General features: G+C 47.1%; 1 long non-coding RNA gene across 5 annotated transcripts in view; it reads left to right on the forward strand.

The window, feature by feature from the left end:
• Nucleotides 1-24,111, forward strand: part of LOC134894764 (uncharacterized) — a 201,216-nt gene that overhangs the window by 76,253 nt on the left and 100,852 nt on the right. For all 5 annotated transcript variants that reach the window (XR_010171824.1, XR_010171829.1, XR_010171827.1 and 2 more), the window contains exon 3: nt 23,897-24,001. This is a non-coding gene — a long non-coding RNA (uncharacterized LOC134894764). The remainder of the gene's footprint in view (nt 1-23,896; nt 24,002-24,111) is intronic.

Consider the following 24,111-nt stretch of genomic DNA (forward strand, 5'->3'; position numbering starts at 1 on the left):
CTTGGCCCAGCGTTTGATACAGAACAGACCTGTTCAAGTACAGTCGGACAACGCCAACATGGTGGCGTACATAAATCATAAGGCGGCACTCGAAGCCGCATGGCAATGAGGGAAGTATCACGGATTCTTCAGTGGGCAGAACACCATCTGCCAGCCATATCGGCAGTGTTCATTCTGGGGGTCCTAAACAGGGAAGCGGACTTTCTCAGTCGTCAGGACGTACATGCTGGAGAGTGGAGCCTCCATCCAGAAGTGTTTCAACTCCTCATGGACAAGTGGGGTCTTCCAGATGTGGACCTGATGGCGTCTCGACACAATCACAAGGTTCCGGTCTTTGGAGCAAGGACAAGGGATCCTCAAGCAGCGTTCGTGGATGCACTGGCAATTCCATGGAACTTTTTGCTGCCATACGTGTTCCCTTCGGTGTCACTCCTGCCCAGAGTAATAAGGAAGTTTAAGCAAGAAGGAGGAATCCTACTTCTGATCGCTCCAGCGTGGCCCAGACAGCATTGGTTCTCAGACCTTCAGGGTCTTTCGATAGGGCCCCTGTGTATATCAGGATTGGCTTTGACGGCGTGGCTCTTGAAGCTTCCGTCTTAAGGGCCAAAGGATTTTTCTGAGGCGGTCATTCAAACCATGTTGAAGGCCCGGAAACCGGCTTCTGCTCGGATTTATCATAGGGTCTGGAATTTTTACTTTGCTTGGCGTGCATCTAACAATCATGACGCTTACAAGTTTAGTACGGCCACACTTTTGGCCTTTCTACAACAAGACCTGGACTTGGGCCTTTGTCTGGCCTCCATCAAGGTTCATATTTCTGCCTTGTCGGGTTGGTTTTAGGGAAAAATTGCTACTTTACCTGATGTGCATACGTTCACTCAGGGTGTGTTGCGAACTCAACCTCCTTATGTCCCGCCGTTGGCTTCTTGGGACTTGTCGGTGGTTTTGGAGGCGTTGCAAGGGTCTCCGTTTGAGCCTCTTGAATCTGCAGACCTTAAGTGGTTTTCTCTTAAGGTGTTGTTTCTGCTGGCTATTGCCTCTGCTAGACGGGTGTCGGATTTGGGTGCCTTATCTTGTAGATCACCATATCCGATTTTTCACCGTGATTGGGCGGTTCTTAGAACACGTCCCGGGTATTTACCTAAGGTGGTGTCTTCTTTCCACCTTAATCAGGAGATTGTGGTTCCGGCCTTTGCCTCTCCTGAATTGTCTTCCAAAGAGCTGTCTTTGGATGTGGTACAGGCTCTCCTTATCTAAATGAAGAGAACTGCTTCCATCAGGAAGTCTGATTCTCTCTTTTGCTCTGTTTGGTTTTCACAGTGACTGGCCTGATCACAAGCAGACCCTGGCCAGATGGATTAGAATGGTGATTGAGCATGCTTATGTACAGGCTGGCCTTCCAGCTCCTGCTACCATAAAGGCCCATTCTGCTCGGTCGGTAGGACCTTTTTGGGCGGCTGACCGTGGTGCGACCCTTGAACAATTGTGCAAGGCGGCTACATGGTCCTCAGTGAACACGTTCATAAGGTTCTATGCCTTCGATACTTCCGCCTCCCAGGGTGCTTCCTTTGGATGCCGGGTTCTTGTGCCCGCTACAGTGAGTCCCCTCTCATAAGGAACTGCTTTAGGACATCCCCAATGTCATTCCCTGTGGAGCCCAGTGTACCCCGCAGCAGAAAACGAGATTTATGGTAAGAACTTACCATTGTTAAATCTCTTTCTGCAAGGTACGCTGGGCTCCACAGGGCGCCCACCCTGACACACTTAGCTTCTTTGGGTTGGTATGGCATTAGCCGCTGACATTTTCTCCTGTCGCGAGAGTGTGGTGTATGTGGCTACTAACAGTTGTCGTCTCTTTTGCCTGCTACTGCATTGGACTGGTTAACAAAAACTGAGTTCCTGTGCACGGAGGCGGGGTTATAGAGGAGGCGGCGCTAGGCATTCTTGGAAGAAGGTCAAAGCTTTGAGCCTGTTGGTGCCTCGGATCAAGATCCTACTCTACACCCCAATGTCATTCCTTGTGGAGCCCAATGTACCTTGCAGAAAGAGATTTAACAACGGTAATTTCTAACCATAAATCTCGTTTTCCGATCCGATACGATGCGCGTTCCTGTGAGTGTCGTGTCGGATCCCCTAGGTTGCTAGTGCTGCACTCGTGATATATCGTAATCGCATGGAATCGTATGGAAAAAGGTGTGTTTTTTTGTGCCTGCGATATATCGTCTGCAATATATCATAGGAAGTTTGACTGGAATTCTCAGGACACTCCCATCAGCAGCAGATATTTCATTGTCCCAAGTATGTATTTCCACACTGACCACCAATCACTGTCCACCAATGTAATCACACTGACCACCAATGTAATCACACTGACCACCAATATATTATAAATTATTGTTCACATTTTATTTATTTCTGTGCACCCAAAGTCATTTTAACCCCCAAATGGCCATGTGTTTTCACCGCCACTGTACCCCCATGCTGCACCTTGTGTTTCTGTGTGCCCAAAGTCATTTTAACCCCCATATGGCCATGTGTTTTCACCACCACTGTACCCCCATGCTGCACCTTGTGTTTCTGTGTGCCCAGTCATTTTAACCCCCAAATGGCCATGTGTTTTCACCGCCACTGTACCCCCATGCTGTACCATTGATGTTTGTGTAATGAGGAAAGTATTTACAAAGAAAAACTTTATTTTAATAACATATATTATACAAATTTAAACACCATTTAACCAAAAAACCATTTAACCATATAAACATTTAACCATATAAGCATTTAATCATATAACCATTTAACCATATAACCATTTAACCATATACCTTAAGTAAAACCATTTGTAAAACACAAAATATAACCGTTCGTGCACCACTTTTTTTTCATTACATATATGTCTCTAGATCAGCTCATAGACTTCATCACCGGCCTACTCAAAATGTACCGTGGATTTGAGTGTTTATGGAAAATCAAAGCCAAGGGCTATTCTGATAAAGTGCGACAGAATACAGCCTTGTTGGAGCTAGTGGAGTACTGCAGGCTCTTTGTGTCCGGTGCTGACAAGGAATGGGTCAAGGAAAAGATACAGAACCTGCGTACTGTGTTCCTCAAAGAACACAAAAAAATGGAACAGTCCAAAAGGTCTGGAGCAGGTTCTTCCCAGGTTTACAAGACCTCGCTCTGGTACTACCCCATGCTGGAGTTTGTCCTGGGCCAGGAGCCTACCCGGACAGGTTTCACCTCCCTCCCTCGGACTGCCACACCAGAGCCTGAAGACATCTTTGTCTGCATCTGTAAGTATATTTTTATTTATATGTTTTTAAGTTTTTGCAAGTTCCATCATCAGTCCAACACAGTACACTTAAATGTGGCCCTACTGCCAATCGACTGCACCCACCCCGTTAAAATAGGCCAGGTACTCGTCCCTGACCTGTTTTGCCCATAGACTCACCCTAGAACGGGGTGGAGGTCGTTCCACAGAGGAAAATGGTGAAGTCTTGTCTGGGTGTTCAGGGTCTGGGTCTCCTGGCACTACTCTGGGCAGTGTCCTATGCTGGGTGGTTTTGCTGCGCAAATAGTTATGCAGAACACAGCACACAGTCACCACCCAATCTATCTTCTCCACCTGCAAATTGATAGCCGTTAGGAATATGCAGAAGCGGCTAGACAGGATGCCAAAAGTGTTCTCTACAATTCGTCGTGCCCGGGATAGCCTATAATCGTAGATGCGCTTCTTCCTTGTCAGGTGCCTTTGGGGGTACGGCTTCATAATGTTCTCGTGGAGTGCGAATGCCTCATCAGCCACGAAAACAAAATAGAGGCCGTGCTTGGTTTGCTCTCTAGATGGCAAGTTCAGGGTCTTTGTGGTGAGCCGCTCGTAGAAGGTGATATTCTTCAGCACGTCCGTTTTTTGCCAATGTCAATGAAGATGAATTCATAGTTGGCATTCACCACTGCCATCAGCACGATGCTGAAATACCCATTATAATTATAATAAGGGGAGCCGCTGTTTGCAGGAGGGTTGATGCGGACGTGCTTGCCATCTATCGCTCCCCCATAGTTAGGGAAATGCCAGGTGGTGGCAAACTCCTCTGTCACAGCATGCCATACTGATGTAATAAAAAAATAAAACCTGTATTTAAACAGTGTATTTTTTTTTAATCTACTACAGAGTGGAAGTGTGGAGATTCCCGCCACCCCAGACCTCAGCATCATCCAGGATATGGAGGAATCCCAGCCGCAAGTTCCTACCCCTGAAACAACTGCTACCCCTGATACCTCTGCATCATCAGCTCCACCGGTGTGCCCCCGGAAGAGAACACACACAAAAAAAACACTGGGCGAAGACAGTATATTTCAAGAGATCAAAGCAAGACTTGCCCAGTCCCTCCCCCCCGACCACTACTCAAAATTTGGGGAATTTATGGCCTCTGCAATGCGTAACCTACCCCCGGGTCAAGCAGAGCAGATTCAGCGTCTCAATTTAAAGATGCTGAACAAAGTACGAAAATCCAAACTCCATGATGATGTCGTACTATTCGACCGCCGTCCTCTCACTCTTCCTCCCACCCAATCCCATCCTATTCCACCCACCCAACACCATCTCATTCCGCCCACCCAACCACAGCCTACTCCCCCACTCACCTGCTCCTCAGCCATATACTCTGCTATGTTGGAGGCAGAGGAGGACATGTCCCAGTTTGAAATTTTGTAGGCATCTTATAATTCCCAATAAATATGGTGCGTACAGGCTAAACACCATATAGCCCTCTATCTTAAAGTACCGCACCATATTTATTATGAATTAGAACATTGTTAAGGGTTTTGTTTTAAAGTTAGTAATTCCCAATAAATATGGTGCGGTGCAGGCTATATGGTGTTTTGGGGCCAGATTTTTGGGGGAGGTTACATGCATGCTGTAGGTGCATAATAATGGGGCTGGGCCCATTCATTCTGCACTTTACAGCATGTGTTATTCTCCCAATCAAATATGTGCCCAAAACACCATATAGCCCTCCATTTTAGGAGTGAAAGTACCGCCCCATATTTATTGGGAATTAAAAGTAAAATAAACTGTTGTTTAATCCTTTTAATTATTTCATTTTATATATACATATACAGTATATATATCTATATATCTATATCCAAATTGTGATATGATGTTTTTTACATTTCTATGTGCCATGTTGGCAGATAACTGCATAAAGTTCTATGTGCCATGTTGGCAAATAATTGCATAAATTTGCACAGTTGTTTAAAAGAAAAAAAAAAGAAAAAACATTTTCTATAAACAGTTTAAAAGTAACTAAACAGGTGTGGTGTGTATTTTATTTACCTTTAAATACTGGTCCTGCAGCACCTTCACAATGGCCTTGCAGGTGTCAGGGATAATCCGACCCAAAGCCTGGGGGGAGATGAGGGTCCCGAAATTTCAGGTCCTCCAATGAACGCCCTGTAGCCAGGAACCTCAGAGTAGCAGTCAGCCTCTCCTCACCAGTGATGGCCCTCCGCATCTTGGTGTCCTGCCTCTCGATGTAAGGAATCACAAGGCGAAGCAACTCCTGGAAGGTATTGTCATCCATTCGAAGGTAGTTGCGATAATCTTCAGGGTTATTATCCCTAATCTCAGTCAGGAGCGACATGTGAGAGAGAGGTCCCCTCTTCATCAGCCACTCCTTGCTCCAAACAGACCTCTGCCGCTTCCGTTTCAGATCCCTGTCACGTTTCAGCTTCAGATAGCCATAAGCTAACAGAAGTTGATACCTGTAGGAATCCATCACAGAACAGGATAAAGAGCACTGTGAGGGTCATTCCGAGTTGATCGCACGCTAGCTATTTTTTGCAGCGATGTGTTTAGGTCAAAACTCGTAAAACTGCGCATGCATATGCACCGCAATGTGCAGGCGCATCATACGGGTACAAAGCGAATCAGTGCCGGGCGATGGATTTAACGAAGAATCCGTTCGCACAGCCGTTCGCAAGGAGATTGACAGGAAGAGTGGACGTTTGTGGGTGTCAACTGCCCATTTTCTGGGAGTGTTTCGAAAAACGCAGGCGTGTCCAAGCGTTTGCAGGGCGGGTGTCTGACGTCAATTCCGGGTCCAAAAAGACTGAAGTGATCGCAAGGGCTGAGTAAGTCCAGAGCTACTCAGAAACTGCAAAAAACTTTTTCGCCCCGCTCGGCTGCACAAGCGTTCGCACACTTGCAAGCGAAAATACACCCCCCTATAGGCGGCGACTATCTGATCGCTCCTCTGCAAAAAATAGCTAGCCAGCGATCAACTCGGAATGAGGGCCTTTGTTCAGAAAAACCAAACAAATCAAAGCACACTAGCAATATGGAATGCTCAGGAGGTATAAACCAGCCTCACTAATCACAGAGCAGCAGTGTAGCCCCCATGCATCCTAAACCAGCCCATCAGATATATCTTATGGTACATGTGAATGCATTGCGATAAATCGCATGCAAAAAAAGTCACACATGTACCAAATCGTATGGAATCGTAAGGAACCACTCCCGGGAAGCTCTCGGGAGAGTTCAAGGGAAATCGCCTCTGACTTCAGCCTCAAACATATCGCTGTAGTGTAAGGGGGCTTTAACACCCGGTTGTTAATGATGGGGTGTAACACATACTTGCCTACCTGACCCTCTCCATGAGGGAGAAAATGCTCTGTTCCTGGACATTCCTGGTAATGTATGATTGCCATCACCTGTGGTGAAACACCTTTCTTATCAATTAACTAGCTCACCACAGGTGATGGCAATCATACATTACCAGGAAAGTCCAGGAACAGAGCATTTTCTCCCTCATGGAGAGGGTCAGGTAGGCAAGTATGGTGTAACAGCAGTTTGAATGTGTGAAATGACAGAAATTGAAATGCTGTCAGTTATGAAAATATTAATCGTATGCAAAAATATAGGTACATATGTAAAGAAAATAGAAACAGGTGCAATTAATAATGGTCTAAGATAGTATTTAATGAACTGTCCTATGAGTAGACTTACCATACTATCTCTTTAAATCAGGACACTCATGGATTACACAGGTTCTGTGGCTGATTACACGTGAAATGTAGGCTTGAAGTCAGCCAGCCACGGAACCTGTGTAATTTATGACTGTCCCGGTTTAAAGGGATAGTATGTTAAGCTTACCTATGAGAGACACATAGGGGGTAATTCTGAGTTGATCGCAGCAGGAACTTTGGCCCTCATTCCCAGTTATTCGCTCGTTATTTTTCTTCGCATCGGAGCAATTAGTCACACACTGCGCATGCGCAATGTTCGCAGTGCGCCTGCGCCAAGTAAATTTGCACAAAAGTTTTGTATTTTACTCACGGCCTAACGAAGATTTTTAATCATTCTGCTGATCGTAGTGTGATTGACAGGAAGTGGGTGTTTCTGGACGGAAACTGGACGTTTTATGGGAGTGTGCGGAAAAATGCTGACGTTTATGGGAAAAACGCAGGAGTGGCTGGAGAAACGGGGGAGTGTCTGGGCGAATGCTGTGTGTGTTTGTGACGTCAAACCAGGAACGAAACTGACTGAACTGATCGCAGTGGCAGAGTAAGTCTCGAGCTACTCAGAAACTGCAAAGAAATTTCTATTTGCAATTCTGCTAATCTTTCGTTCGCAATTCTGCAAAGCTAAGATTCACTCCCAGTAGGCGGCGGCTTAGCGTGTGCAATGCTGCTAAAAGCAGCTAGCGAGCGAACAACTCGGAATGAGGGCCTTTGTTAGCAGTAGGGCAAACCCATAAATTGCAGTGTAAAAATAAAGCAGCCAGTATTTCTCTATCGTCCTAGTGGATGCTGGGGTTCCTGAAAGGACCATGGGGAATAGCGGCTCCGCAGGAGACAGGGCACAAAAAGTAAAGCTTTACGATCAGGTGGTGTGTACTGGCTCCTCCCCCTATGACCCTCCTCCAAGCCTCAGTTAGATTTTTGTGCCCGGCCGAGAAGGGTGCAATCTAGGTGGCTCTCCTAAAGAGCTGCTTAGAAAAGTTTAGCTTAGGTTTTTTATTTTACAGTGAGTCCTGCTGGCAACAGGATCACTGCAACGAGGGACTTAGGGGAGAAGAAGTGAACTCACCTGCGTGCAGGATGAATTGGCTTCTTGGCTACTGGACATTAGCTCCAGAGGGACGATCACAGGTACAGCCTGGATGGTCACCGGAGCCTCGCCGCCGGCCCCCTTGCAGATGCTGAAACGAGAAGAGGTCCAGAATCGGCGGCAGAAGACTCCTCAGTCTTCTTAAGGTAGCGCACAGCACTGCAGCTGTGCGCCATTTTCCTCTCAGCACACTTCACACGGCAGTCACTGAGGGTGCAGGACGCTGGGAGGGGGGCGCCCTGGGAGGCAAATGAAAACCTATTTTGGCTAAAAATACCTCACATATAGCCTCCGGGGGCTATATGGAGATATTTAACCCCTGCCAGAATCCACTAAAGAGCGGGAGACGAGCCCGCCGAAAAAGGGGCGGGGCCTATCTCCTCAGCACACAGCGCCATTTTCCTCACACAGCTCCGCTGGTCAGGAAGGCTCCCAGGCTCTCCCCTGCACTGCACTACAGAAACAGGGTAAAACAAGAGAGGGGGGGCAAAATTGTGGCAAAATTATATTATTAAAGCAGCTATACAGGGAGCACTTATTATAAGGCTATCCCTGTCATATATAGCGCTTTTTTGGTGTGTGCTGGCAAACTCTCCCTCTGTCTCCCCAAAGGGCTAGTGGGGTCCTGTCTTCTTTAAGAGCATTCCCTGTGTGTCTGCTGTGGGTCGGTACGTGTGTGTCGACATGTATGAGGACGATATTGGTGTGGAGGCGGAGCAATTGCCAAATATGGGGATGTCACCCCCTAGGGGGTCGACACCAGAATGGATGCCTTTATTTATGGAATTACGGGATAGTGTCAACACGCTAAAGCAGTCGTTTGACGACATGAGACGGCCGGACAATCAATTAGCACCTGTCCAGGCACCTCAAACACCGTCAGGGGCTGTAAAACGCCCTTTGCCTCAGTCGGTCGACCCAGACACAGGCACTGATTCCAGTGGCGACGGTGATGAATCAACCGTATTTTCCAGTAGGGCCACACGTTATATGATTTTGGCAATGAAGGAGGCGTTACATATTGCTGATACTACAGGTACCACAAAACAGGGTATTATGTGGGGTGTGAAAAAACTACCTATAGTTTTTCCTGAATCAGATGAATTAAATGAGGTGTGTGATGAAGCGTGGGTTGCCCCCGATAAAAAAAAAAAAAAATGCTAATTTCAAAGAAGTTATTGGCTTTATACCCTTTCCCGCCAGAGGTTAGGGCGCGCTGGGAAACACCTCCTAGGGTGGACAAGGCGCTCACACGCTTATCAAAACAAGTGGCGTTACCCTCTCCTGAGACGGCCGCACTTAAAGATCCAGCAGATAGGTGGATGGAAAATATCCAAAAAAGTATATACACACATACAGGTGTTATACTACGACCAGCTATAGCGACAGCCTGGATGTGCAGTGCTGGGGTAGCTTGGTCAGAGTCCCTGATTGAAAATATTGATACCCTGGATAGGGACAATGTTTTACTGTCTTTAGAGCAAATAAAGGATGCATTTCTTTATATGCGTGATGCACAGAGGGATATTTGCACACTGGCATCACGGGTAAGTGCTATGTCCATTTCGGCCAGAAGAAGTTTATGGACGCGACAGTGGTCAGGTGATGCGGACTCAAAACGGCATATGGAAGTTTTGCCGTATAAAGGGGAGGAGTTATTTGGTGTCGGTCTATCGGATTTGGTGGCCACGGCTACAGCCGGGAAATCCACCTTTTTACCTCAAGTCACTCCCCAACAGAAAAAGACACCGACTTTTCAACCGCAGCCCTTTCGTTCCTTTAAAAACAAGAGAGAAAAGGGATATTCATATCTGCCACGAGGCAGAGGAAGGGGGAAGAGACTGCAACAGGCAGCTCCTTCCCAGGAACAGAAGCCCTCCCCCGCTTCTACAAAAGCCTCAGCATGACGCTGGGGCTTCTCAAGCGGACTCGGGGGCGGTGGGGGGTCGTCTCAAGAATTTCAGCGCGCAGTGGGCTCACTCGCTGGTAGATCCCTGGATCCTGCAGATAATATCTCAGGGGTACAGGTTGGAACTAGAGACGGATCCACCTCGCCGTTTCCTGAAGTCTGCTTTACCAACGTCCCCCTCCGACAGGGTGACGGTCTTGGAAGCCATTCACAAGCTGTACTCTCAGCAGGTGATAGTCAAGGTACCTCTTTTACAACAAGGAAAGGGGTATTATTCCACTCTATTTGTGGTACCGAAGCCGGATGGCTCGGTAAGACCTATTCTAAATCTGAAATCCTTGAACCTGTACATAAAGAAGTTCAAGTTCAAGATGGAGTCACTCAGAGCAGTGATAGCGAACCTGGAAGAAGGGGACTTTATGGTATCCTTGGACATCAAGGATGCGTATCTTCACGTTCCAATTTACCCCTCACACCAGGGGTACCTCAGGTTCGTCGTACAGAACTGTCACTATCAGTTTTCAGACGCTGCCGTTTGGATTGTCCACGGCACCTCGGGTCTTTACCAAGGTAATGGCCGAGATGATGATTCTTCTTCGAAGAAAAGGCGTATTAATTATCCCATACTTGGACGATCTCCTAATAAGGGCAAGGTCCAGAGAACAGCTAGAGATGGGATTAGCACTGTCTCAAGAAGTGCTAAAACAGCACGGGTGGATTCTGAATATTCCAAAATCCCAGTTAATTCCGACAACACGTCTGCTGTTCCTAGGGATGATTCTGGACACGGTTCAGAAAAAGGTTTTTCTCCCGGAGGAAAAAGCCAAGGAGTTATCCGAACTTGTCAGGAACCTCCTAAAACCAGGAAAGGTGTCTGTACATCAATGCACAAGAGTCCTGGGAAAAATGGTGGCTTCTTACGAAGCAATTCCATTCGGCAGATTCCACGCAAGAATTTTCCAGAGGGATCTGTTGGACAAATGGTCAGGGTCGCATCTTCAGATGCACCAGCGGATAACCCTGTCTCCAAGGACAAGGGTATCTCTTCTGTGGTGGTTGCAGAGTGCTCATCTATTGGAGGGCCGCAGATTCGGCATACAGGATTGGATCCTGGTGACCACGGACGCCAGCCTGAGAGGCTGGGGAGCAGTCACACAAGGAAGAAACTTCCAGGGCGTGTGGTCGAGCCTGGAAACGTCTCTTCACATAAACATTCTGGAACTAAGAGCAATCTACAATGCTCTAAGCCAGGCAGAACCTCTGCTTCAAGGAAAACCGGTGTTGATCCAGTCGGACAACATCACGGCAGTCGCCCATGTGAACAGACAGGGCGGCACAAGAAGCAGGAGTGCAATGGCAGAAGCTGCAAGGATTCTTCGCTGGGCAGAGAATCATGTGATAGCACTGTCAGCAGTGTTCATCCCGGGAGTGGACAACTGGGAAGCAGACTTCCTCAGCAGACACGACCTTCACCCGGGAGAGTGGGGTCTTCATCCAGAAGTTTTCCACATGCTGGTAACCCGTTGGGAAAGACCAATGGTGGACATGATGGCGTCTCGCCTCAACAAAAAACTGGACAGGTATTGCGCCAGGTCAAGAGATCCGCAGGCAATAGCTGTGGACGCGCTGGTAACGCCTTGGGTGTACCAGTCGGTGTATGTTTCCTCCTCTGCCTCTCATACCAAAAGTATTGAGAATTATACGGCAAAGAGGCGTAAGAACGATACTAGTGGTTCCGGATTGGCCAAGAAGGACTTGGTACCCGGAACTTCAAGAGATGATCACGGAAGATCCGTGGCCTCTACCTCTGAGAAGGGACTTGCTTCAGCAGGGTCCCTGTCTGTTTCAAGACTTACCGCGGCTGCGTTTGACGGCATGGCGGTTGAACGCCGGATCCTAAAGGAAAAAGGCATGCCGGAAGAAGTCATTCCTACTTTGATTAAAGCAAGGAAGGAAGTAACCGCGCAACATTATCACCGCATTTGGCGAAAATATGTTGCGTGGTGCGAGGATCGGAGTGCTCCGACGGAGGAATTTCAACTGGGTCGATTCCTACATTTCCTGCAATCAGGATTGTCTATGGGTCTCAAATTGGGATCTATTAAGGTTCAAATTTCGGCCCTGTCGATTTTCTTCCAGAAAGAATTGGCTTCAGTTCCTGAAGTCCAGACTTTTGTTAAGGGAGTGCTGCATATACAGCCCCCTGTGGTGCCTCCAGTGGCACCGTGGGATCTCAATGTTGTTTTGGACTTTCTCAAATCTCATTGGTTTGAACCACTAAAAACTGTGGATTTGAAATATCTCACATGGAAAGTGACCATGCTACTAGCCCTGGCTTCGGCCAGGAGAGTGTCAGAACTGGCAGCTTTATCTTACAAAAGCCCATATCTGATTTTCCATTCGGACAGGGCAGAACTGCGGACTCGTCCGCATTTTCTCCCTAAGGTGGTGTCAGCATTTCATCTGAACCAGCCTATTGTAGTGCCTGCGGCTACAAGCGACTTGGAGGACTCCAAGTTGTTGGACGTTGTCAGAGCTTTAAAAATATACATTTCAAGGACAGCTGGAGTCAGGAAATCTGACTCACTGTTTATACTATATGCTCCCAACAAGTTGGGCGCTCCTGCGTCTAAGCAGACTATTGCTCGCTGGATTTGTAGTACGATTCAGCTTGCACATTCTGTGGCAGGCCTGCCACAGCCAAAATCGGTAAAAGCCCACTCCACAAGGAAGGTGGGTTCTTCTTGGGCGGCTGCCCGAGGGGTCTCGGCATTACAACTCTGCCGAGCGGCTACGTGGTCGGGGGAGAACACGTTTGTAAAATTCTACAAATTTGATACCCTGGCTAAGGAGGACCTGGAGTTCTCTCATTCGGTGCTGCAGAGTCATCCGCACTCTCCCGCCCGTTTGGGAGCTTTGGTATAATCCCCATGGTCCTTTCAGGAACCCCAGCATCCACTAGGACGATAGAGAAAATAAGAATTTACTTACCGATAATTCTATTTCTCGGAGTCCGTAGTGGATGCTGGGCGCCCATCCCAAGTGCGGATTATCTGCAATAATTGTACATAGTTATTGTTACCTAATTCGGGTTATTGTTGTAGGGAGCCATCTTTCAGAGGCTCCTCTGTTATCATACTGTTAACTGGGTTTAGATCACAGGTTGTACGGTGTGATTGGTGTGGCTGGTATGAGTCTTACCCGGGATTCATAAATCCTTCCTTATTGTGTACGCTCGTCCGGGCACAGTATCCTAACTGAGGCTTGGAGGAGGGTCATAGGGGGAGGAGCCAGTACACACCACCTGATCGTAAAGCTTTACTTTTTGTGCCCTGTCTCCTGCGGAGCCGCTATTCCCCATGGTCCTTTCAGGAACCCCAGCATCCACTACGGACTCCGAGAAATAGAATTATCGGTAAGTAAATTCTTATTTTACCCTGCACAGAAACAATATAACTAGTGATGTGCACCGGAAATTTTTCAGGTTTTGTGTTTTGGTTTTGGATTCGGTTCCGCGGCCGTGTTTTGGATTCGGACGCATTTTGGCAAAACCTCCCTGAAAATTTTTTGTCGGATTCGGGTGTGTTTTGGATTCGGGTGTTTTTTTTTTACAAAAAACCCTCAAAAACAGCTTAAATCATAGAATTTGGGGGTCATTTTGATCCCATAGTATTATTAACCTCAATAACCATAATTTCCACTCATTTCCAGTCTATTCTGAACACCTCACAATATTATTTTTAGTCCTAAAATTTGCACCGAGGTCGCTGGATGACTAAGCTAAGCGACCAAAGTGGCCGACACAAACACCTGGCCCATCTAGGAGTGGCACTGCAGTGTCAGACAGGATGGCACTTCCAAAAAATAGTCCCCAAACAGCACATGATGCAAAGAAAAAAAAGAGGCGCAATGAGGTAGCTGTGTGACTAAGCTAAGCGACCCAAGTGGCCGACACAAAGACCTGGCCCATCTAGGAGTGGCACTGCAGTGTCAGACAGGATGGCAGATTTAAAAAATAGTCCCCAAACAGCACATGATGCAAAGAAAAAAAGAGGTGCACCAAGGTCGCTGGATGGCTAAGCTAAGCGACACAAGTGGCCGACACAAACACCTGGCCCATCTAGGAGTGGCACTGCAGTGTCAGGCAGGATGGCACTTCAAAAAAATAGTCCCCAAACAGCACATGATGCAAAGAAAAATGAAAGAAAAAAGAGGTGCAAGATGGAATTGTCCTTGGGCCCTCCCACCCACCCTTATGTTGTATAAACAGGACATGCACACTTTAACGAACCCATCATTTCAGCGACAGGGTCTGCCACACGACTGTGACTGAAATGACTGGTTGGTTTGGGCCCCCACCAAAAAAGAAGCAATCAATCTCTCCTTGCACAAACTGGCTCTACAGAGGCAAGATGTCCAGCTCCTTCTCATCGTCCGATTCCTCACCCCTTTCACTGTGTACATCCCCCTCCTCACAGATTATTAATTCGACCCCACTGGAATCCACCATCTCAGGTCCCTGTGTACTTTCTGGAGACAATTGCTGGTGAATGTCTCCACGGAGGAATTGATTATAATTCATTTTGATGAACATCATCTTCTCCACATTTTCCTGAAGTAACCTCGTACGCCGATTGCTGACAAGGTGAGCGGCTGCACTAAACACTCTTTCGGAGTACACACTGGAGGGGGGGCAACTTAGGTAAAATAAAGCCAGTTTCTGCAAGGGCCTCCAAATTGCCTCTTTTTCCTGCCAGTATACGTACGGACTGTCTGACGTGCCTACTTGGATGCGGTCACTCATATAATCCTCCACCATTCTTTCACTGGTGACAGAATCATATGCAGTGACAGTAGACGACATGTCAGTAATCGTTGGCAGGTCCTTCAGTCCGGACCAGACGTCAGCACTCGCTCCAGACTGCCCTGCATCACTGCCAGCGGGTGGGCTCGGAATTCTTAGCCTTTTCCTCGCAGCCCCAGTTGCGGGAGAATGTGAAGGAGGAGCTGTTGATGGGTCACGTTCCGCTTGACTTGACAATTTTCTCACCAGCAGGTCTTAGAACCTCTGCAGACTTGTGTCTGCCGGAAATAGAGATACAACGTAGGTTTTAAATCTAGGATCGAGCACGGTGGCCAAAATGTAGTGCTCTGATTTCAACAGATTGACCACCCGTGAATCCTGGTTAAGCGAATTAAGGGCTCCATCCACAAGTCCCACAATTCAATGTCTCCAGCTTCTTCTGCAAAAGCCTGATGAGGGGAATGACCTGACTCAGGCTGGCAGTGTCTGAACTGACTTCACGTGTGGCAAGTTCAAAGGGCTGCAGAACCTTGCATAACGTTGAAATCATTCTCCACTGCGCTTGAGTCAGGTGCATTCCCCCTCCTTTGCCTATATCGTAGGCAGATGTATAGGCTTGAATGGCCTTTTGCTGCTCCTCCATCCTCTGAAGCATATAGAGGGTTAAATTTCACCTCGTTACCACCTATTGCTTCAGATGATGGCAGGGCAGGTTCAGGACTGTTTGCTGGTGCTCCAGTCTTCGGCACGCGGTGGCTGAATGCCGAAAGTGGCCCGCAATTCTTCGGGCCACCGATAGCATCTCTTGCACGCCCCTGTCGTTTTTTAAATAATTCTTCACCACTAAATTCAATGTATGTGCAAAACATGGGACGTGCTGGAATTTGCCCAGATGTAATGCACGCACAATATTGGTGGCGTTGTCCGATGTCACAAGTCCCCAGGAGAGTCCAATTGGGGTAAGCCATTCTGCGATTATGTTCCTCAGTTTCCGTAAGAGGTTGTCAGCTGTGTGCCTCTTATGGAAAGCGGTGATACAAAGCGTAGCCTGCCTAGGAACGAGTTGGCGTTTGCGAGATGCTGCTACTGGTGCCGCTGCTGCTGTTCTTGCTGCGGGAGGCAATACATCTACCCAGTGGGCTGTCACAATCATATAGTCCTGAGTCTGCCCTGCTCCACTTGTCCACATGTCCGTGGTTAAGTGGACATTGGGTACAACTGCATTTTTTAAGACACTGGTGACTCTTTTTCTGACGTCTGTGTACATTTTCGGTATTGCCTGCCTAGAGAATGGAACCTAGATGGTATTTGGTACCGGGGACACAGTACCTCAGTCAAGTCTCTAGTTGCCTATGAATTAACGGTGGATACCGGAAACACGTTTCTCACCACCCAGGCTGCCAAGGCCTGAGTTATCCGCTTTGCAGCAGGATGACTGCTGTGATATTTCATCTTCCTCGCAAAGGACTGTTGGACAATCAATTGCTTACTGGAAGTAATACTAGTGGTCTTCCGACTTCCCCTCTGGGATGACGATCGACTCCCAGCAGCAACAACAGCAGCACCAGCAGCAGTAGGCGTTACACTCAAGGATGCATCGGAGGAATCCCAGGCAGGAGAGGACTCGTCAGACTTGCCAGTGACATGGCCTGCAGGACTATTGGCTTTCCTGTCTAAGGAGGAAATTGACACTGAGGGAGTTGGTGGTGTGGTTTGGAGGAGCTTGGTTACAAGAGGAAGGGATTTAGTGGTCAGTGGACTGCTTCCGCTGTCATCCAAAGTTTTTAAACTTGTCACTGACTTCTGATGAATGCGGTCCAGGTGACGTATAAGGGAGGATGTTCCTAGGTGGTTAACGTCCTTACCCCTACTTATTACAGCTTGACAAAGGCAACACATGGCTTGACACCAGTTGTCCGCATTTCTGTTGAAATAATTCCACACCGAAGAGGTGATTTTTTTTGTATTTTGACCAGGCATGTCAATGGCCATATTCGTCCCACGGACAACAGGTGTCTCGCCGGGTGCCTGACTTAAACAAACCACCTCACCATCAGAATCCTCCTTGTCAATTTCCTCCTCAGCGCCAGCAACACCCATATCCTCATCCTGGTGTACTTCAACAGTGACATCTTCAATTTGACTATCAGGAACTGGACTGCGGGTGCTCCTTCCAGCACTTGCAGGGGGCGTGCAAATGGTGGAAGGCGCAACCTCTTCCCGTCCAGTGTTGGGAAGGTCAGGCATCGCAACCGACACAATTGGACTCTCTTTGGGGATTTGTGATTTAGAAGAACGCACAGTTCTTTGCTGTGCTTTTGCCATCTTAACTCTTTTTTAAGTTTTCTAGCAGGAGGATGAGTGCTTCCAGCCTCAGGTGAAGCTGAACCACTAGCCTTGAACATAGGCCAGGGCCTCAGCCGTTCCTTGCCACTCCGTGTCGTAAATGGCACATTGGCAAGTTTACGCTTCTCCTCAGACAATTTTGATTTTGATTTTTGGGTCATTTTACTGAGCTTTATTTTTTGGGATTTTACATGCTCTCTACTATGACATTGGGCAACGGCCGTGGCAGACGATGTTGATGGCATCGTCTCGGCCATGACTAGTGGCAGCAGCTTCAGCACGAGGTGGAAGTGGATCTTGATCTTTCCCTATTTTACCCTCCACATTTTTGTTCTCCATTTTTAATGTGTGGAATTTATATGCCAGTAATATATCAATAGCAATGGCCTACTACTATATATACTGCGCACAACTGAAATGCACCACAGGTATGGATGGATAGTATAATTGACGACACAGAGGTAGGTAGAGCAGTGGCCTACTGTACCGTACTGCTATATAGTATATACTGGTGGTCAGCAAAATTCTGCACTGTCCTCCTACTATATACTACAATGCAGCACAGATATGGAGCGTTTTTCAGGCAGAGAACGTATAATACTGGTGGTCACTGGTCAGCAAAACTCTGCACTGTCCTCCTACTATATAATACTGCTGGTCCCCATTCCCCACAATAAAGCAATTAGCACACTGAGCACAGATATTTGCAGCACACTGAGCACAGTCAGATATGGAGCGTTTTTCAGGCAGAGAACTTAGATATTTGCACTTGCAGCACACGGAGCACAGATATTTGCAGCACACTGAGCACAGATATTTGCAGCACAATTTGCAGCCCACTGAACATAGAAACTGAGAGGACGCCAGCCACGTCCTCTCACGATCATCTCCAATGCACGAGTGAAAAATGGCGGCGACGCGCGGCTCCTTATATAGAATACGAATCTCGCGAGAATCCGACCGCGGGATGATGACGTTCGGGCGCGCTCGGGTTAACCGAGCAAGGCGGGAGGATCCGAGTCTGCCTCGGACCCGTGTAAAATGGGTGAAGTTCGGGGGGTTCGGATCCCGAGGATCCGAACCCGCTCATCACTAAATATAACCCTCCCAAATCTAACTCTCTCTGCAAATTTTATATCTACCGCCCCTGCAGTGCACATGGTTTTGCCCAACTGCTAAAAAATTTCCTGCTGCGATCAACTTGGAATTACCCCCATAGTTGTGATTGATACCCAATTCTAGCTGCAGCATTAAGTAATACTGAACAATGGGGCTGATTCATAGATGGATGCACGTGCGACCCCTCTCCTTGCGGCTGCATCCAGGAAGGATGCAGCCGCAAGATGACTGACAGTGGTGGACATTCACGGGGAGACGACATGGTATTGGGGGGGCATTATGGGCCGAACGGGGACGGGCTGGCAGCGTATTCAGGGTGGCTGCGTCACACGCAGCAGCTCCGGTTAAAAAAATTGTGGAGGACCACCTGACAGCGCAGCCAGGCTGCGCTGCCAGGGGTCAACCTTAATTCGATGCATCCTCACATGCTGGGCGGCCCCCAGCATGTGAGGAGATGGATGCAGATCTGGCTGCATATGCAGCAATCTGCATCCATCTCTGAATAAGGTCCAATGAGCACACACTTAAATAAGAGAGGTTTAGGGCAAAATTTGCTAATGGTAAGTTTGTCAAATTTATCAAAACCTCACACTACACTGCGCAGTCTCTATTTTTCACACGCAGAGAATCAAAACCATCAGAAATAAGGTAGTTATAACCTGGGCCAGATTACCAATGGAGTGGGTTGGGCTGCAGCTACAGGGCCAAAGATGAAAATAGTCTCAGACGATGCTGGTAGACACTGGTGACAAGAAAAATATTTTTTGTATTCTGTCACAATCAGTGGCAGTCCTGCCCACTCACTCCCTCCACCCCACCTAGTACCCACACACACTCCACTGGCACCATCTGGCAGATCCATCATTCAGTGCTAAGAGGCTGGCCACGGGCTGAAGAAAAACAGAAGGAGGTGATCCAGCCTCTTCCGTCATGTTCCCTATCCTCCTCGCTGATGCTACTGTTGCCGGAGCCCAACATCACGATCTAGTGACCTGTCCAGTGCAAAACCATGTGACATGGGGACCCGGTGCTGTGCCACTGATGACAGGGGGACCCGATGCTACATAGCCAATGAGGGGGGACCTGGTGCTGTAGCACAGATCAGTGGCGCACCCAGGGGGGGTTTCCGAGCACCCAGAAACCCCCCTCCACTAAAAAAAAATAATTTTTATTTTTATTTTTTTTAGCTGCATGAGTATTATTAATGGCTGTCTAGCGTCCTCTGCAGCCTGCTGTCTTCCTGGTGGCACTTGTAAGTGCAATAAAAGTTTTACTTTATTTTAATTATAGTACATATATATCCATGTGCATACATATATACACATTTATATACATACATACATATAAACACACACACACACACACACACACACACATATGATATATATACATGTGTATATATATATATGTGTACTGTATGTGTGTGTACATATATATATATATATATATATATATATGCATGTTTAATATGCTATGTATATGTGTATATGTATGTGTGTGTATGTATGTATGTGTATATATATATATATGTGTAGATATATATATATATATATATATATATACATATACACACACACACACACACACAGACACACTAGTTTTACGGACCCAGCATATACTGGGTCACCTCAGTCCGCACCCCTGTGATTGGCTCCGCCCAGTTCTGGAAACCCCCCCATGCAAATCCTGCGTTTGCCACTGCAGATGACAAGGGGACCCACTGCTGCCAAAGGTACAGAGTGACACCTGCAGGGGAGCGGTAAGGGAAGAGGTACATAGTGTCACCTATACTGGGGGGAGAGGAAATAGAGATGCATGTCTTAACCCTTTCTCTCTCTCTCTCTTCATACTCTCTCTGTGTCTCACCCTTCTCTCTCTGCCCCCCTTTCTCTCTGTCTGTCTCTCCTCTTTCTCTCTGTCCACCTTTCTCACTCCTCTCTCTCTCTCCTTCTCTCCCTGTCTCCCCCCTCTTTTCTTCTCTCCCACTTCTCTCTTTCTGAGTTCCTCTTTCACTCTCTCCTTTCTCTCTATCCCCCCTCTCCCCTTTCACTCTCCCCTCCCCCTCTTTCTGTCTCCTCCTACTTTCTCTCTCTCATCTCCCCCTTCTCTCTCCCCTTTCTGTCTCTCCTCTCTTTCTCTCTTCTCCCCTTTCTCTCTTTTTCTCTCTCTGTCATCCCCCCTTCTCTTTCTGTCTCCCCCTTTACTCTCTCTGCCTCACCAATTCTCTCTCTCTGTGTGTCTCCCACCCTTCTCCCTCTCTCTCTCTTCTTACTCTCTCTGTGTCTACCCCTTCTCTCTCTTTGCCCCCCTTTCTCTCTATCTGTCTCTCCTCTTTCTCTCTGTCCTCCTTTCTCACTCCTCTCTCACTATCTCCCTCGCGCCCTGTCTCCCCCTCTTTCGCGCTCTGAGTCCCCCTTCTCTCTCGCTGTCTCCTCCTTCACTCTCTCATTTCTCTCTATCTTCCCTATCCCTTTTCTCTCTCCTCTCTCTCTCCTCTCCATCCGCCTCTCTCTGTCTCCTCCTCCTTCTCTCTCTCTCTCTCTCTCTCTCTCTCTCTCTCTCGTGTGTCTCCCCTTCTCTCTCCCCTTTCTGTCTTTCTTCTCTCTCTCTCCTCTCCCTCTTCTCTCTTTTTCTCTCTCTGTGTCACCCCCTCTCTTTCTGTCTACCCCTTCTCTTACTCTTTCTCTGTGTCTTCACCTTCTCTCTCTTTCTGTCACCCCTTCTCTCTCCTCTCTCAACTCTCTCTCCCTGTGTCTCCCCCTTTCTCTCTCTCTCTCTCTCTCTCTCTCTGTTTCTTCCCACCTTCTCTCTCTCTCTCTTTGTCCCCCCCTGTGATAAATTGCATAGTGATAAATTACCAACCAATCAGCTCCTAGCTGTCAAATTACAGGCTGTGTTTGAAAAATAACAATTAGGAGTTGATTGGTTGGTACTTTATCCCCGCACAATTTATCACTCTTCAAGGCTTGATAATTCTGGGCCTGTGTCTCACCCTTCTCTATCTCTCTGTCTAACCCCCTTCTCTCTCGGTGTCTCACCAGTGTCTCTCCTTCTCTCTGTGTCTCCCTCTTCTCTATATGCCCCCTTCTCTTTCTCCCTCTCTCTTTCTCTCTCCCCTTTCTCTCCCCCATCTCTCTCTCCAACTCTCTCTTCCCCTCTCTCTCTCTCTCACACTCTCACCCCCCCCCCTCTCTGTCTCCCCTTCTCTCTCTTTCTATTTCCCTGCTTCTCTCTTTCCCCTTCTCTTTCTCTCCCACTCTCTCTCTCCCTCTCCTTTCTCTCCCCCTTTTTTGTCTCTCTCTCTCCCCCTTTCCTGATCATTATGCTGTCGGAGGAGAGGTTATACTGTCAGAGGAGAGGTTAGGACTAGGCGCTGGGGTAAAGGTTAGGGTTAGGCTGTAGGAAGGGCAGGTTAGAAAATTAGGCTGTGTGAGGGGAGGGTTAGGCTGTGTGAGGGGAGAGTTGAGGTTAGGCTGCAGGACGGTTAGGGAGATGATAAGGGCTAGGTCTAGTTTACTTACCAAAAAGTGTATGGATTCTGACCATTGGAATGTCACTGTTGGTATTCTGGCCTCCAGCATCCTCACTGTTAGGATCCCGTACCCAACCCATAGAGGAGTACATATAGACATAGGCACATACGGACACAGAGGAACACATACAGACATAGAGGATCACAAACAAACATACAGGACCACTTACAGACATAGGTCCATAAAGATATATAGGCATACTGTTGGCACATACGGACATAGAGGACCACATGAGCTCAAAATTCTAACTTGCCCCTGGAATTACTTTACACAACTGGATGCCGCCCCACAGCACAGGACACCCCCCTCATCACTAGTCACACCACCACAGCACTGGTTAAACCCCCTGCGGCAGCAGCAAACAAAAGGCCCTTCATCAATTTCAGCTCCAGGCTCATGTAGACCTTAATCTGGCACTGGTTGTAACAGCATAATAACTTAATCAGCATGAATTGGGACAATCAGCAGTCGCACTGCCCCTACGGTCTTGCAAGGATGTTTGCAGTGAGGATTTATTGTCAAGGTGATTGAAAGTCAGGCACCATTGGGCAATAAATGCAGGTGTGTCGCAACCGTTTTGGGGGCATGTAACTGTCTGCAACTGTGACTGCGCAACTAATGTTTGCATCTTCTTGTGTATCTGCGGCACATCCAGGGGGAATCTCAATACAAATCCTGGTGGCTGTGACATTTGCATATTTTAGCACAGCAGCTGCATACGAATTTGCAGCTCTGAATGTATTTGCACCTATATCCAAATCAGGCCCATAGTGCACTATATTAGTTCTGTACATATTTTACTTTTTAAGGAAAAGTCTATAATTTGAAAGTATTGAAAAAAAACCACTGTGTTTGGGTTAAATTGAATGTCTGGAAAAGTATTATGGGTGTAAGGCCCACTAAAATGTGTTATGTATTGTACAATGTATTGTTATATTTGTTCAATGTTTTAATGATATATAATCGAGTCTTCCTGCAGAGCATACAACTTCTTTGACACTGAGCAAAGTGCCAAAAATTCTGGTAAAACGTAATTAACTGAGTCAAGAAAATGACAGAGATTGATGTTCCTTTATGTTCCTCCTTACTGATTCATACCAAATGCACAAAGACACTCAAATTAACAATCAAGCAAATGCTGGAAAATGTTACACACTAGAAAACCTTCCACTCCTAACTACAGGAACTCTGAGAGGCAATTGGGCACATATATCAACTGGAAACTAGCACTAACATAATTAGCCATACACATAATTCATCCTTAAATACACAGTCCCTGTAGCTATTATCCACTGAATTGTCTGCATAACCTTTGTCCACTTAACAAGTGTATTATATTGATGGCTTAGAGTCCTTCAATCTCCACTTCTTCCTCATTTCTACTCCCCCCCCCCCCCCCCCCCCCCCAATTTTCTTTAATCCTCTTTCCTCAAAATCAAAATGACCAAACTCAGTATTTGACATGCTACATATTAAGGAAGGAAACAGAAAATAAAAAAGATAAGACATAATGGACAGATTGATTAAGCCCTATGATGCAATGTTGCTGAAATGCATAATGAGGCAGGGAGGTACGCAAATGAAAACTCACTTTGAGTGCATAAAATTATCTGTATGAAGGAATCACTCCACCCCACAAATAGTTATACTCCTATACACATTTCAACGTATTGCAGCATCTTTTTCAAGATAAGCGAATACCTTGCTTGCAGATCAGTGCACAGCATCCACTGCTCTCTCCTCTCTAAGCAGTGTTACTATTTGTGGGGTGCATTATCTATTACAGCTGCTGATTGGGACACCCGGGTACTATCTACCCATTAGAGTAGAATATGTGACATATGTCATCTATGTGGTATGGCCACGCCATGCTTTTGTATTTTATTTTTAACCAATAAAATGGTGGTTTTCATTTTAAGAGTGCAGTATGATCTTTTTTATTTATTTATTTATTTTGCCGAGTGAAACATTGTGACATATGATGAGCCTAGTATAAATGGCAAGAAGATTTAAAGAAATCTTTGTGAGCATACCATCACCGTGCTTAAGTAAGCATACATGTAAACCTTTCTCCACAGTGTGACTTATCCATCACGCCTGGGAGTTATATATAAGAAGGGAGCCAAGCTGTTAAGAGGAGGCACCGGCGGCCAGCGCGAGGAGCGGGAAGATCTTCTTGACATGTAAGTTGTTCATCTCTCTCCCCCCTCCCTCTCCCTCCCTCTCCCTTCCTCCCCCCCCACCTACTTGACACTTGCCTGCCGTACTGCATAGAATGGGGACACTTTCCTGC

The sequence above is a fragment of the Pseudophryne corroboree genome, chromosome 1, assembly GCF_028390025.1.
Source record: "Pseudophryne corroboree isolate aPseCor3 chromosome 1, aPseCor3.hap2, whole genome shotgun sequence".
Taxonomy (NCBI): Eukaryota; Metazoa; Chordata; class Amphibia; order Anura; family Myobatrachidae; genus Pseudophryne; species Pseudophryne corroboree.